Below are 15,456 nucleotides of genomic sequence, written 5' to 3' on the forward strand. Positions count from 1 at the left end.
TCTCCGCCCTCCGGAGCTGAACAGGCTGGATGCAGCGCAAAGCTTTCCAGCGCTCAATGAGTTAGTAAGAAAACTGTTTGCATACCAGTCTCCCCTCAATACTGCAAGACCAAACTGGGCTTGTAGATCTCCGAGCGGTGGAATTTATTAGTTGGACTGCTGGGCTTTTCTCCCCCTCCGTGGACAATCCCAATCGATCGGCGCTTTTTCTAAATCAGCTGTACCTATTTCCGTTGATTGTAGGCTGTACAAATATTTACTGACATCTTCGCAGGGAAACAGCTTATCACAGCGAAAGGTTTCGGCACTGAGCTGTGCTTTGAGGTAAGAGCGATCGCATCGCTGCTCCACAACAAACTGCTTGCAACTTACAAACGTTGTTTAAAAAAAATGGCTGTTGAGATAAATTAGTTTCTTTCTCCTGCAATGTGACTTTTTTGTTTGCCTTGTGGAGCGGACTCATTATTTTCTGGTTGGCTGTGACTGATGGACAAGGCAGTGCGCATTTGTTGGCGTCTCTGGTTACTTTTGTTGCTGCAAGTTATAATCAAATCCGGTGATCAGAGCAGCCACAGAGCTCAAATGTTTTATAATTGTCTAAACAGAGATTTTATGTGAGAAATTCTATAAAAGGGAGTGAAGAAGGCGCATCCTGATTGTGTAAGTTGTTTGTAATCAGGTTTAAGTCGAATTTGGTTGACATTTTCTATTAAAAGAGCGATGCAGACTGTTATAACACTGAGTATCCAGTCAGGACCAAATGTCCGCGGAATCGCAGACCCGTCATTATATGTCATTAGATTAATGCTTTTAGATTAGTGGGTTTTGTTATGAGAAAGCCGACATCAGGGAGAGTCCAGGGCGATGTGTGTCAAGTCTCCAAGCTGGCATCCTTCCCACGGGGGCTCAGTCATAACCGAGCCTGTCTCCGGAGATGTATGGGGGGTCACCAGATGGATGTCTCTGTCGGCGGCACCTTTGCTGTAGGGCAGGAGTTCACTGTCAGTTTGTATTAATCACAGGCTTGGATCATACAAAACTCCTCTTGCCATTTGATTTCCGCTGGAGAGAACATGACACATCCAGTAGTCATGGGCTAAACTGACTAAATAATTTGGTGGGCACAGTGAAGGCATTAACATATGGTTTATGAAGTGTTATCTGTGGTGTCTGTAGCTGTCCTATTGTCCCTGTGGTGTAAAGCAATCTGTCCACTCAAAAGTTTGCAGGTTGAGTTGGTTAAGGGTTATGCATCAGCTGCTTGAGCAGTGCAGCAGAATAGTGTGGTTTCTCAGTCTAAAGCTGCTCAGATAGGCAGTGCACTTGCTCCATAGGGCTTAGAGATGCCTGAGGAGATTGGCTCCATGGGATCCATTAACACCAACCACTGGCCAGGTGAGTGAGCTGTGCTGGATTGCCTTGCCCATGGTTAAAGTCACAACCACTCACTCAGGCTCTTCATCTCCCCGAGGCCACAACAGTCAGTGTGCAAGATACGGGGCGAGAAACAGAGGAGAGAAGACTCATATCATGACCCACCACCTTGGACAGACTGACAAATCATCTCCTATCATGATTAATGGGCTGGGCAATAGTGTTGCATCGTGTAAGGATGTAGGTTTGTGCTGCATCTCGCTTTTTTTTTCCCCGTTTCTCATCTCTGTCTGTGTCTCTCTCACTCTTCCTCGCCTCTGTTTGTGCCCTGGATTTTTTCCTCCAAACTAAGCGGTTCAGAGTTAACAATTTGTAGAGAAAGAGTCACACAAACTGGAAACAGAGGCTCGTTTGTTCACGATGTTGCGGGCAAGCCTTTGCCTTGTCAAAAAAAGAAAGAAAAAAAAAAACAGTAGTATTGATGCTTTTGGAGCAGCTGCCAACACGGATGACTAAATTCCGCCCGAAGCCCTGGTTTACATGAGTGTTAGAAAACAGTTTTGTTGCTCAGATACAGAAGTTATGTCTGCAGGATAAGCAGAAAAGCAAACAACAGGGTTTGTAAACCTACAATGTAATTACACAGGGAATAAAGGTTAGCAGCAACAATGTATTTGGTTTCCTCGGTGGACCGCAGAAGATAGCAATTAGGAGAGAGTATGTTTGAGTGAATTGAAAACTCCAACGAGCAAGCTGGTATTTATTCCGCCTACATAACATGGAACACCTGGTGTGAGACTTGGCTTCGCTGATCGGTGCACACATTTTAATGGTGCCTTTGATAATGTGTTGCTCTTAATCAGGCTTTTGCAGTGCCATGATGATAAAATGGACGAGAAAACAAATGAGCAGGAAGGGAACTGTGAGTATGTGTGTGGTGAGCTCTTTGTTCCTCTGCTATCTAGTCTTTGGCTGAGATGTAATAGTGTGAATTGCAGTATATGGCAGTTCCTGCTGAGAGGGAGGGGGTGAGTGACTGGATGCTGCCCGGCCTGGCAGAATACCACTCATTAAAGAGCTGAAATTAATCAATCTGTGGTTCCACATGGTAGGGTGTCTCCAGTCTCTCTCTCTCTCTTGCTCCCTGTCTTCTTTCTTTCCTTAATATCTGGTGACATGCCTGCAAATGAGGCTGCTGCCTGTTTGGCCAGTCATTTGATCACCAACCCTGAACGCACCAGGTGATTCATGCTGCACCATTGCCTCCCCACATCCTCTTTCCACGTTCTCCATCCCTCTCCCTGTGTACCATCTCATCTGTTATTCTTTCTTCTCTTTCCACCCCACCCTTTTTTCTTCTGTTTTCATCTATTCCTCTCCTTCCTCTTCTACATCCCCCCCTCCCTCATACAGCCTGCGGGGCACGTCTGTATCCATATCGATGGGTTTAGAGCAGCAAGGCAGAGGAAAACGAGGCGGGTCATCACTCTACACTCAGTTCCCCTGTATCAGCCCCGCTACAGCACCAGCGGTCCGTAGAGAGCCCGGAACTAAATGGAGTATCTATTGGCTCAATGAGAAAATTGCTTTTTTCGATTGCTAGAGGACCCTTCATTTAATGTGTGTGATGTAGAGGCCTCGGCCAGTAATGGGTTCAGTATCTTTGTTGTCAGGAGACATGAGAAAATGAAATTTGCTTTTCAGCTGGCAGAAATAATTTACTCCAGGAAAGGTGTATTTTTCATCAGCCTTTTAAAAGCTACATGGGTGTATGTTGCTGTGTATGTCTGCATTTTTAAACTACTGAAGGTTTGAGATATGCTGGTTTGATGTAGTCTGCTGAAGGCAATGTTTTTATTTAGCTGAAGGTCATGTTGCATCAAAAATTGTCAATTTGCCAGCGAGTACAGTAACGGCCTAGTTTGGTTGCTGCCTTAAATTTCTCAGCATGCTTTTTTAGAAGGCACTCCAGTGTGAACGCAGAAGAAAACGCCGCATAATAATATCCACAAAGACATACATTCCTTAAGCCCTTGCGTGTCTCCATCTGGGCCAGGAAGTACTGAGTGACCTAAGACTGGGGCAGCTGGCAGCCCCACAGTTCACTGAGAGCGGGAAGTCCACTGGCCTCTCTGCTGACACTTCCTTTTTATCAGAAGGAAGCAGGCCGCTTGTTTATGTTCAGCCCAAGGATTCTTTGTGCTTATCTTGCATTCACCCTATTTCCCTCAATAATGGCTGTGCTGAGCAGGTAATGAGGTAAAAGGTATGTATTTGACAAGCTGGGCCCAGCAGATAGCGGGCTCTCCGACAGGCTCACGGGCTGCCAGCCGCTTAGTTGAGGATACATTCAGCCCCATCTCAGGATGTTCAAAACACTTCTCCGCTGAAATCCCCTCAGCCATCTTTCCCCCCCACACAATGTTTTTCAGAGCTAATAAGCCGTGTCACTCAGGTGTCCATTAAAGGCTGGCAGTGAGGACCCGCTGGTCATTACAGACAGTAAGCACACTCAGTAAATCCCTACACTATCACCGGGAGGCTCCATCACCTTGTGCTCTATTCATCCCCCCAGACTCAGTCAAAGCTCCGAGAAGGGCTTAGGCTGGCTGCAGTCAGGGCCTGATAGACATGTGACACAGGCCGAAGGTGTGGGGAGATTACCTGCCTTGCTCTGGACAGACAGAGGCACAGCTCTGAGCCAACACGCAGAGTGATGCTGGAGATTAAGCACACTGCTGCTTCGGAGAACAAGCAACAAGCGAGATGGATCAGCGCCACACAGCAGTGTGCCTTATCTGGATAAAATGGAGGCGTTTGTTTGCCAGATACACAACCAGTTCTTTGGAGGTGCACAATGGCACTGGGGTTGACTCACATTGGGTTCACTGTTGGCACACTGGGCAGGAGGAAGCTGAGTGCTAATCAAGCCTCACCAGGACGGAAGGGCTCATTTTAAGGATGTGTGATGTGGGATTGTTTTCCATCCACTCTGCTTGACACTAGAACCTTTCACCGGACATTTTTTTGTGGCAGGCTGAAACATTTCAAGATAAGCAGCCTTTGTGAGACTCCCTTCACTTGCTTTACATCTTGCTTAAATGATTTGGATCCTGTTATGGGTCTGGATAAAGACTCCATCTACAGAGGACTCACTGCTACACAAATGGCAGATTGACTACAGTAGTTATAGTGTTATCAATGATTTAAGGGACCCTCTGTAAATAAAAAAAAGGAAAAGAAAATGCTGACTATGAAGACAGTGTCTTGTCTCAGTCTGTAGTGAAACGAGAATACAGTAGTGGATATAGAGACCTTTATACGTACACACATCCATTGTGGGTCAGATAGACGACTGCCCTGCTCTTGCTGTTTTCAGGGACGGTACTGTGAGCCGAGCTGAGCCCAGATCTGTTTTTACAGCCTCTCCCTGTGACTCACTAATGGTTCTCCCGTCTCCTGACTCAGGCATTTTTCTGATGAAATGGGACTCTCTCCCAGCTTCTGGTCTTTCTCTGTTTCTGTTGCCCCAGCCACAACTGTGTCCCAACTCTCTCTCTCTCTTCTGCTTCTGCTCCTGCTCCTCCCCTCCCTTCTATCTTTTTGTCTGCCCACATTCTCGCTCTCAAGTGCCCCTGCACTTTCCATCCAGGTTTTTAGAGTGAGAGAACATCACCTTGCAAGAAATCCTTATTAGTCATATGGGGGCTACAGTATGTGCACAGTGGTGCCCTGTGTTTTTGCATCTTCTGTTCTGCATTTTTATTTCCTTTGCCTGAAGGGGATTCTAGCCCCTGTAAATATCTTGTTTATTTTTAATTACTGATGAGGGTTTCACAGTATAATGTGATATGATAATTGTTACTTGCAAATACAAACACACAAGCTCACTCACACCACAAATTGATTTGGTAATTTTGAGTGCACAAATTGTTGTAGGGATGGACCGTTGGTTGTTAAGGATGACCCCACTAATTAGCCTACTATCATTTTAAACAAATTAAACATGTATCTGGTGTTTGGGCTGTCTGGTAGCTCATTAACTAAGGGTCTCTTGTTTGGGGAATTACGATAGGAAGTCAGGATATTATGCTGAGAGGGAGCAGTTAAATCAGATTTATAGACATGGAGAGAACTGTTAGTTGCTGCATATGACGTAGTCTTGTTTGCTGTCTCGGCTTTTCCAAGCCTGGCTGAATTATAGAGTACCTCTAAGAGATTTATTTTGAGCGTGATTTGGCTCTGCGTCCAAGTCTCCTAATAACACTTTGCCGTTCCAGTCAATGATAACCATACAAACCCCAAACACACAAACACAAATGTCCATGAGCTCACACTCAGACTCGTGTGGGTACACACCTCGCTGCTGACAGAACTCAACTGGAATTGGGGTTGTTGAAGCTACTGCGTGGTTCTCACATATCCCTTTGATTCTAGGCTAAACGTTGCACATGCAGATAGTGATGATCTTGGCATAGAAAAAGCTCAGGTAAGCAGAAATTTCTTCCCTTTGATTTGTAGGTGAATGTGTTAAACTTCAGAGGGCCTAAGTGGGCTAATGTGATTCTTGCTCTCTTTTCTTCAATCTGATTATGTACATTCACATAACACTCTGATGTGAAAGTAAGTGCCCTTAAAAAGCCTAGGCTGTGTTTTTTTTTTTTTTTTTTTTTTTTTTTTTTTTACAAGCCTGGCTGCCTTGCTTGCTTTGAAGCCCACACACCTTGCCCACAGTACCTTCCCCCAGATCCTGTGGGATAGCAGCAAAGTTACAGTCCCTCCCACAGGGCGAGTCTCACCACAGGTCCATTAGATGTCTGTGCTCCTTGTCAGCTTCCACAGCATCAGGGACCTGCCTGGGTGACAGATAAGTGTTTTATTAAAAAAAAAAAAATCCCCCACTGGCTCCACAGTTTACATGGGGTACCTTGGGAGAAGGGCCAGCTAATGATCTCTCTCCTGCTAGGACCACATGCCTCCTAGATATATACAACTGTGACTTAACAGACTTAACAGTGTTAAAGAGCAGGAACTGGAAATTTTTATTAACCAGTAGCTGTGCAGGTGGAGCCCATCTCGCTAAGTCTTTTTTGCTTGTAGACCACTTCGGTGGTTTACATTACTTGAGGGTATAAAGTTGGTTAGTAGTGTGATCATATTATCTCACCTGCTGTGTTTTTTACAGGATACTTACTCAAACCTGCTGAGCCATTTTTCGATTGGCATGTCTGGCCACTCTCTTTGGTTAAACCATGCTGCGCTGATTTGCATTTCCATTACCAGTTAAAGCGCGCCAAGTTGTGCTGAGCCACGCCAGAGATGGACCATCTCCAGAGTAGGCCCACCCTCAGGCAGGCCGCAGTGACGTCAGAGGACTTCATCATCATTCATTGGTCAGAGAGAAAATGATCAGCTGTGAAATAGAGCTGCTTACAACCAAGATGTTCCTATAATAACACTCATGAAAGGTGTACCATAGTTGATAATCTAAACATGAAAATAAAAAAAATTTCACCTTCTCTACCAAATTTCATTTGGTAGAGAAGGGAAGAAAAACTAGTCAACACACATACAGGACACCAGTGGAGCTTTGCTTTTAGTTAAAAATACATATTTAAGCAGTAGCCCTTTTGTAATGAAAACACTCACATGCCGAGTCAAACTGACTAGAGACAAGCCAGCCATCGATGTGTGTGGAAAAACGGCAAAAATGTTCCTTTGGGGTCACTAACTGGTTATAGCCTGCAGTTACACTATTCAACCATTTGTGGATGAAAACAGAAGCTCAAAGCTAAAAGGTGCTCAACTATTTTACAAACTAGCTGTGAAGCCAGCTGAGGTCACTCAACCAACCTATTATCTGTGATCGAGACCTTTTTTTCTTTTGTGAATATTGCTCTTATAGTTCTTTAAGTCACTGGCAGACAGCTCCACTATTTGCTTTAGACATTTCTACATTTATTTGCCTGGACAGGCTCTTGCATGTCTGTCTGACTAATAGACTTGCTGCTTAACAGCAGTTCAGATGTGCATGTTGTACATAGTTATTTTTGCTCCTCAGAGGGGAAACAATTAGACAGCAAAGACCGAGAGCCTTGCTACCTTATGATTTTTTTATATCGCTTTATGAAATTTTTAGCCCACTACCACTTTAAAAGTGTGCTACTCCTGACAGCATTCCTGGGTCACTGCACTAAAACGCACCCTCTGTCCTTTGGGCAAACAAACGGTCAATTCCAACCTATGTGGTACAGCCACAAGCAAACCACGCTATGGTTAATGTGGAGATGTGCAGGAAATGTGTTACCTTGAATCAGATCACTGGATCAACCAGCACAAGGAGCGAGGTTCTTGAGACGCTAGGCTGTTGAAAAAGAGAAGAGCAGAGTTAGATATAGCCTTTTAAATTGAGCTGGCACTTTCTTCACTATACTATTGCTTTACTAATAGTTATTAGAGAAACACATGCACTCTGTGAAGCATAATCCCTTTCAACCTTAATCCTTACCTCTGTGTATCTGCCTCTCTTTGAAGCTCGAGCGAAAAGGAGAATCCACTGCATAAGAAATCTGGCCACTGTTTAAACATTTGAAGTATATAAAAGGTCTTTGATATTGTCATGGAAATGCATTTCAGTCCTGGTGCTTCCGACAGTAGCATCCAGGGATCGCCATCGCATGTGCTCACCGGAGATAACGCGGGCATTGCAGGTGTCTCCAGTATGAGAAATTAAATTGGCTCTAGTGTTCATTGATTTAAGTAGTGAAAAAATACTGAGTACTGAAGCTCTGAGGGATTTTTTTAAAAAATGGAATGTCAGGCAATCTTGGACAGGTTCCCTTTGTCACCTGTCCCATTTCAGGACTACAGCCTGGGAGCAAAGTCGTCCAACCTAATCTTGACCACCTGTGTGTGACATGAATGCTTGAAGAGTGAAGTGCGCAAGGCAAAAGCAGACAGTTCAGGCATCTCTCCAAGAGTTTGCACCCTGAAGAAATGGGGCTCAGATCATCTTTCCCGATAACACTTGGCAGGAGATAGATCCCATGTGATATGCCGTAGTACCAATGTTGAAGCCAAAGTAATTTTGTGGGTGTCTCTGAAGCCGATGGATGTGCAGGGATTCCTTGGGCTTTATCCGTCAAGGCATACAGTAACATTCATCCATCTGTCTGCCAGCCGTACGCCCCAAACCTGGATGCCAAAAAATCTCCAAGCTGGTATGTTGACTGGAGAGATAACAAAGCATGATGAAACCTGATTAAAGTAGTTTTGTATTAATAAATTACTTCATTTAATACGTAAATGAAATGTAGCTGCCTTTGTCTATAACCTCAGGTGATCTCACCACATGAAAATGATGCTCAAGAGAAACAATACAGAGGAGGAAGCCAATGTTGTGAGCAATTATCACAACCACTTTTCCTTATCACTGCAGGCAGCTGAAAATTGGATAATCTGCTTTTTTTACTTTAACAAGAAGCAGATGTCCAATCTTTTCCTGCTCAAAACATCTCTGGGTAAGCTCTCCATCCAATTGCCACATCTAGAGCAACCCCCTCACCCTTGATAATCCAGTCAATACTCCAGGCTTTCAAAACACCCCCATCACGCCCGGGCTCCTCTTAATGTCTAGATATTTATTCTATTGCCTTCGGCCTGACTCATAGTTTTGTCATGCTTTTAAGCAATCTGAGACATTGGAGGGTGAAGCAGGAGATTTTGAAGAGTTGAAAAAGAAAACCATTTAGCTTTTTCTAATGTACCTCCACAGCTCATTATATATCCCCTGCTTTCTATAATCTCCCCCTGCTTTGTTCATATCTTCACCATTTGGCGCCTGGCATCAAAGCTCAAGTATCATGCAGTGAAATTAATGAGAGCTAAAAGGCTGTTTTTCATTTTCTGGTCCATAATACATTTGTGTCTTGATTTTTTTTTTTTGTAAATCTCTTCTATGACAATGTCAGAATGAATATTGGTGTTTTAGTGCAATATATCGCCGTAATCTGCAAGTCTCTCATCTCTGGCAATCTACATATAGCTCAGAGCATGTGAACATGGTTTCATTTACCTCTGCAGGTGATTATCATCTCAGTCACACAGCCTTCCTGCCTTGAATCATAAGACCACTATGTGATAGAGAAGATAGTTCTGTTTTTTGGGTTTCACTTTTAAAAAGATCCCAAGTCACATGCATGCTGTGTTAAATTAGCAGAACACGGTAATGTGTTTCACCAGAAATATGCCAGCTGTGGTCACTGCAGGCATGTGTGGTCCTGTTGCAGTGTGTGGCTGCACTGGAGAGCACTAAATAGGCTGTTTATTTATAACTGTTATGCTATGGTGGGCTGATGGAGATTGCTACCCTGCTTAAGCTGCAGTGCACGCTTGGACGCATTACTCACAATTTCATCACTATCCCCAATTAATACTCAAGGCAGCATCTGCAGCATCTGCTCTACCAAGACAGTTGTCATCAGTTCCCCAGAGTCGGGGAAATTGAAAGTAAGCTGAAAGGAGGCATTATTATTCTGAACTTGATGTCAGCATGAGCTCGATGAACAGGTTCACTGCAAAGCCTGTGCATTATAATTATGGCTCCTTTCACAGTGTTTTGAGTGTAATGTTTTCAGTTGTAACTCAAACCAACGATTTTAGGTGACCATGTTGTCTGCCTTTCTCTGACCACATTCATCCTTTTACAATTGCTTCATATTCATCATGTTTTGTGGTGGAAACCTATTGACTTGTGTTTCTTCAGGGACCTAATCTTGGACCGCCTCCAACCAGCTCAGTTTCCATCCTCTCCCCATCTTTCCTCTCTCTCCCATAAATCAATGTGATGTAATTGCGTAAACTCCCTTTCCCACAGCTTGGGTCTGGAGGCAGAGCATTCTCAGAGAGAAAGTGTTTCAGAGTGGCCAGTTAACCTTAACCCACTGGTTCCCAGAAAAGTCCCTCCACTGTGGTCACGTCTTGTGAAAGTTTTATTTTGGCCTGTAAATATCAGTAATCGCAGTGCTCGTTTTCATTGATAATGTTTGATGTTTTATGCATTATTTTTCGAAGCAGTACAGTTTGAGAAGTTTACTTTCTCACAGCTGGTACTGACTGTTTACATCTGGCTCATGCCCTTTAAGCTCAGAAGATTAAATCTCATTTCTCTGAGTGCTCTTTGTGTTGAGCCAAGCGTGATTTCTCCTGACGTCTCCCCACTTGTGGCTTCCTCAGCCTGTCGAAGGAATGCTCCTTAAAGCACTCCTGCGTTTTCACGAGATTGTCCCGTGGAAAATGTCCAACCCCTTTTTCCACATTTCAGTCCCTCCTGGCTTCCTCCTGGGACTCACTTAAAGGCAGGATATCTCCTGAAGGATATCTTTCAACTCCTTGTCCTGCGAGTATTGAGCTTAGAGCGAACCAATATGGAAGGGAGTGCAACTTAAGAGTTTTGAAGCGGTGGAACTCTTACTCACACTGCTCAGTGTCCCACTTTATCCTGGTTTCATCTTCCACTGCTCCAGTAATCTTCATGCCATCAATCTCACCCTTATGTCGGAGAACATGGGTGATAAAACCACTTTTTTGCCCATCAGGAGCACATATCCAAGCTATTTGGCCACCAGTCCAAGCACATGTCACAGTGTGCAATGCAAAAAGCATGGGTCGTTTTCAATGATCTCTCTTAGATGTTGTAAGTATGTCACTGCTTGGCTTGTATCGTCACAGCCGTCACATACAGGATGATGTATACAAAGCATTTTGGAGAGGATTTGGAGTGGGTTCTTTGGCACATGTGCAACTTTACGAGGAGGTCCCAGTGTGGAGCTCCCTCTGGGCTGAGGAAATGATCCAGATGCAAGGCTTCTAGCTCTCATAACCCAGTGGGACACTTGCCCTGCTGCTCCTGTACAGCCCCCACAAAATCAAAATCCAGAGAGACAAGGATTACCATTTATCCATATGGAAGAACCATGCAACCATTCAGTACTGCTGATCACTGATGTCACACTTCTGTGCAGCTTGTCTCTTAATCTAATGTCACGTTTCTTTCTTTCTTTCTTTATTTTTTTTTTTTGTGTATTTATTTATTTATTCATTGCCTTAAGAGCATGTAGGATATTTCTGTGTTGGCTTTTTTCTTGTAATGAAATCCTGCTCTGTACTTGTCACAAACATTGCTGAAACAAAAATCTGTTACAAATTAAAACACAGGCTATTGTGTACATAAATTCTCACTGAGTCCTTACTTTGGTATTACTAAAATAAATTACTGAAATAAACTATTTGTGCCAACTAAAATAGTTTCAGTGTAGACGCTTGAGTCTTATACCACCCTGTCGGAGGAAAGGCAGGCAGGAGTAAATAGGTGCTGGCATGGCACAAAACTTGCTGGAGGAACAACCAAACTACAGTTCTAGCTATCTTACAGTAAAATAAGTAATGCAGAAATTTGATAAGGTGTAACTACTGGCTTGTTGAAGTCTGTGGTTACACCACTTGATGTCATTATTATTGACTGTATGAGTTACATTTGGCTGTTTACCTAGAGTTATGACTGTGGTTGTAGTAGGTAAACAAACTACAAAGTAATCCTAACATTTTGTGCAAGATGACACTTATTTCTTGACATTTGATGATGTTAAATTAGATAGGTTCATGATTTTTTTCTATTTTTCCCATAAGTTGTTGGATATTAATTTGTGGTGCTGTTTTTAGGGACAAGAGAAATTGATTTTGGCATGTACTTAATCACTCACGGATGGTGAAAACATCAACGTTTACAGCAATGTTTTGGTTTGTGGGTTGGTTTTTTTTGTTTGTTTTTTTGCTCTATTAGTTAAAACATCATTCATTCGTTCATTCATTTAAAACCTCGGAAAACACATTGAGAGAGAGCCCTCATTTTCAGTGGTGCCGAGGTACATACAAAACATGTACCTTAAAAAGTCTCCATGTAACTAAACAAAGACACAGCTTTTGTGTCAATTTCTTTTCAGTTTACCATTTTGTGATGACTTTGCACACCCGGATTATGCATAAATTCAGCTGGTGCGGCAGGCTTCAGAACATCTCAAATAGACAACATAGGGATTTGTGGTCCAACTGTGCTTAAATTGTTCTATCCATTGCAGACTAGTGCCTTCCTCTTATAGTCATCTGAATTTCTGGAGGCTGAATAGAATAGAGTGTGGATAGAGAAAGCTTTGCAGGATGTGCACAGGAAGTGATGCAGTGAAAGCCATGAACAATGAGAACCAGGCACTCTGGGCCTCCCAGTACAGGCAGGAAAGGTGTAGGAAATATTGGACAGCTATGCAGTTGCTCCTCAGTCCAGTTAGGTTATCTTATAATTTTCTTTATTGAGATTTTTATTTTCTGCTAATCTGAAATGCACTGAAGCTAATTGTTTGTCATTTCACTGTAAGTGATACATAGTCAATTGTAGAGCAGTCATGGGTAAAGATTCAGATGGGCAACAGTACAACACCACTGCTTTGGCACAGGCCATTGTGTACATGGGCAAAATGGCTTTCACAGAAAAGGAGGCTTGCTTGTAGAAGAGTCCAAACTCAAATGCCCTCCCCTGGTTTTAATTATGAAAATACGTTGCGTATGGTGCTGTTGAGCCAGGAATCTGTTTCCACTTCTTGAGTGTCTTCTGCTTTGAGATGTTTACCGCATTGTTTGTCAGTACACTAAACAATGCTTCATGAGCCTTAAGCTGGCAGGAAGGTCAAGGTGAGGGCACATCTAGGCCGCACTTGCTCAATATTCATATAACAGAAAGAAATTCTGCAAAGGGCTGTGTGATGATCACAGCTATGACGACTGGTGCTGCAGAATCCTGTTAAACAAAGCAACACAAAAAACCCACTAGTCTATGGTATTTTAGCATGATTGAAATGAGGCCTGGGAATGGATACCAGATGTGTTCTTAAAACATGCTTAAGAGGCTAGTTTGAATTATGGTGTAACGGTGGCCACCGATTCTGACATTCACCTTCTTGGTGAAAAAATATATTGTAGGACATATGTTTTAGTAGTTCATATCCCTGCAATCCCTATGGATGTGAATGTTACAGGTGTAGCAGTGTACAGTAAGGTCAGAAAAACAAGTATTCATATTGCCACATTGGTATACTATCCTTAGTCTTCTTAAAGTTATGGTAAGTTACAGCTGAGTCACATCTATATCTATAAATTGAATAACAATCAGTCATTACAATTACGTTTTCCACAGACAGGTTTTTCATATTAGTGCATTTAATTTGATATGACTCGATTTTGACTTTACTGCAAATTTCATACATTGTCTTATGTGCACTCCCGGTATTTCACCTGAGGAAGACATATCATCATAAAGAGCAGCTCTGTACCGACTTCTGCATTTTGCAAGCAGCCTGGATCCTCATCTCTAAGACAATTACTGTCTGAGTTGGGAGCTCTGCGAACTTTGAGCTATGAGCTGCATGATTCCCCAGCTTCACTGGGCTGTAGGATTTAACTGTGATGGAAATGGTTATCATGCGGCTGTTCAGCACCAGCTCACAGGGCTGTGTGTGGGAGAGCCAGTGAACAAACGGGTGAGAGTTTAACAGCCCTAACCCCCTCTGTAATGTACTCTTACCATGTCTTGGAAGGCTGCACTGCTGCTATCCTCGCTGTGTTTTTGTAACCCTCACTAAAAAGTGTTGCTCTTAATTGTGTCCCATGGGCTCCCAGCTCTCAGTATTCACAGGCTTTCCTGTCCCTCACAGTGATCTTCCCCCTCTTCCAGCCGCACCAACATCATCCCAATTCGACAGGTCTTTCCTCTTTAATCGCTCTACTTCAAAGCAGTGTTGTGATGCCCCCCCTAGGCCCCTGGCCCCTCAGAGATGAGGGCTGGCCTTGGGGGCCTGGGAAGTAGGGTGAAAGTGTGATAGTGAAGGGGGTGGTTGAGAAAGACAGACAGGCAGTGCTTAAAGAAAACAACAACAAGTAGTTCAGTGGCTGTTCATCATTGCCGTATGACCAGAACAGAGCTGGGGCTGTGCAATTATAGAAGCAAGGTACAGATGTTGGAGAGGTCTGCAGAGCCAAGACACTCGTCACCCATTCTTTGACAAGAGCATCCTTGGAGATGTGAAATATACACATTCACTGCCAAAAAAATAAATCTATTACAAAGAAAGAGGCCTGGTTATTGTTTTCCTCTGAATTAGCAAAGAGGTGGATGATGTGTCAGCTTTCATCAGCATCAAAACAGCACCATCTTAACAAATGCAGGGACTGCATTCTTCTGAGGTTTCCATTTAGCTCAAAACTATTAACATTGAGAAAACAGAGGACTTGCTTAATGAGTTCAATCTGAATCTTTTAGCCGGTGTAATTGTGTACTCCAAGTGGCTGAATAAGCTGTAACCCTGTCTGTAACCTCCAGAGCAGGAAAAACGAAGCAAAGACTGGGTTAGCCGTGGCCAGAGAGAGGAGAGTGAGTGATTAGTTGTGTGATGCCCTGTGATCAGAGTGGGGATTGTTTCTCCATCTTAGTGGTTTATCTTTATCTCTGGTGGTTGACTTACACTGTTAGATCAATAAATCTGGATTGGCTAAGGCGATAACTCTGTCTCAGCATTGCTCTCATTAAAACAGACTTCCAGGAGATATACGGCCTGCGGCACTTGCCCTCTTTCTCATCTCCACAATATTAGACTGTGATGTATGTGAATCTCCGGCCAAGTTGTGGCCTGAGATCACTGGGGGAAGGTGATGTCCAGAGCTACAGACTTCTCTCTTCATCAAGTGTCTTTATAAAGCTAGGAATTGAGGCTGCCAGCTGAGTAAATGGCCCCGCAGGTCATTAGCTCCAAATTCAGAGTTTCTCCCAAAGCTCTGAGGTTTGTTCTTGTCAGCATCATTTAGAATCAAGCCCAGCTGTGAGGTGTAGATGTACAACAGCAGGAGGATTTGTCACTTCCTTTTTCATTTCCCTGTCTATTTCCTGTCCCCAGAGGAAGTGTCCCTGATCAAAGTCCCTGCTGTTCTCTGACCTCTCACATTGTAGTCAAGGTTAGACTGGCAGGATGGTGTGTCATA

General features: G+C 43.5%; 1 protein-coding gene across 1 annotated transcript in view; it reads left to right on the plus strand.

The window, feature by feature from the left end:
- Positions 1-15,456, plus strand: part of tspan18b (tetraspanin 18b) — a 30,859-nt gene continuing 15,403 nt past the window's right edge. Inside the window, exon 1 of the mRNA XM_030054569.1 lies at positions 1-324. The gene's annotated coding sequence lies outside the window, so the exon portion shown is untranslated. The remainder of the gene's footprint in view (positions 325-15,456) is intronic.

Source organism: Myripristis murdjan, chromosome 6, assembly GCF_902150065.1.
Source record: "Myripristis murdjan chromosome 6, fMyrMur1.1, whole genome shotgun sequence".
NCBI lineage: Eukaryota > Metazoa > Chordata > Actinopteri > Holocentriformes > Holocentridae > Myripristis > Myripristis murdjan.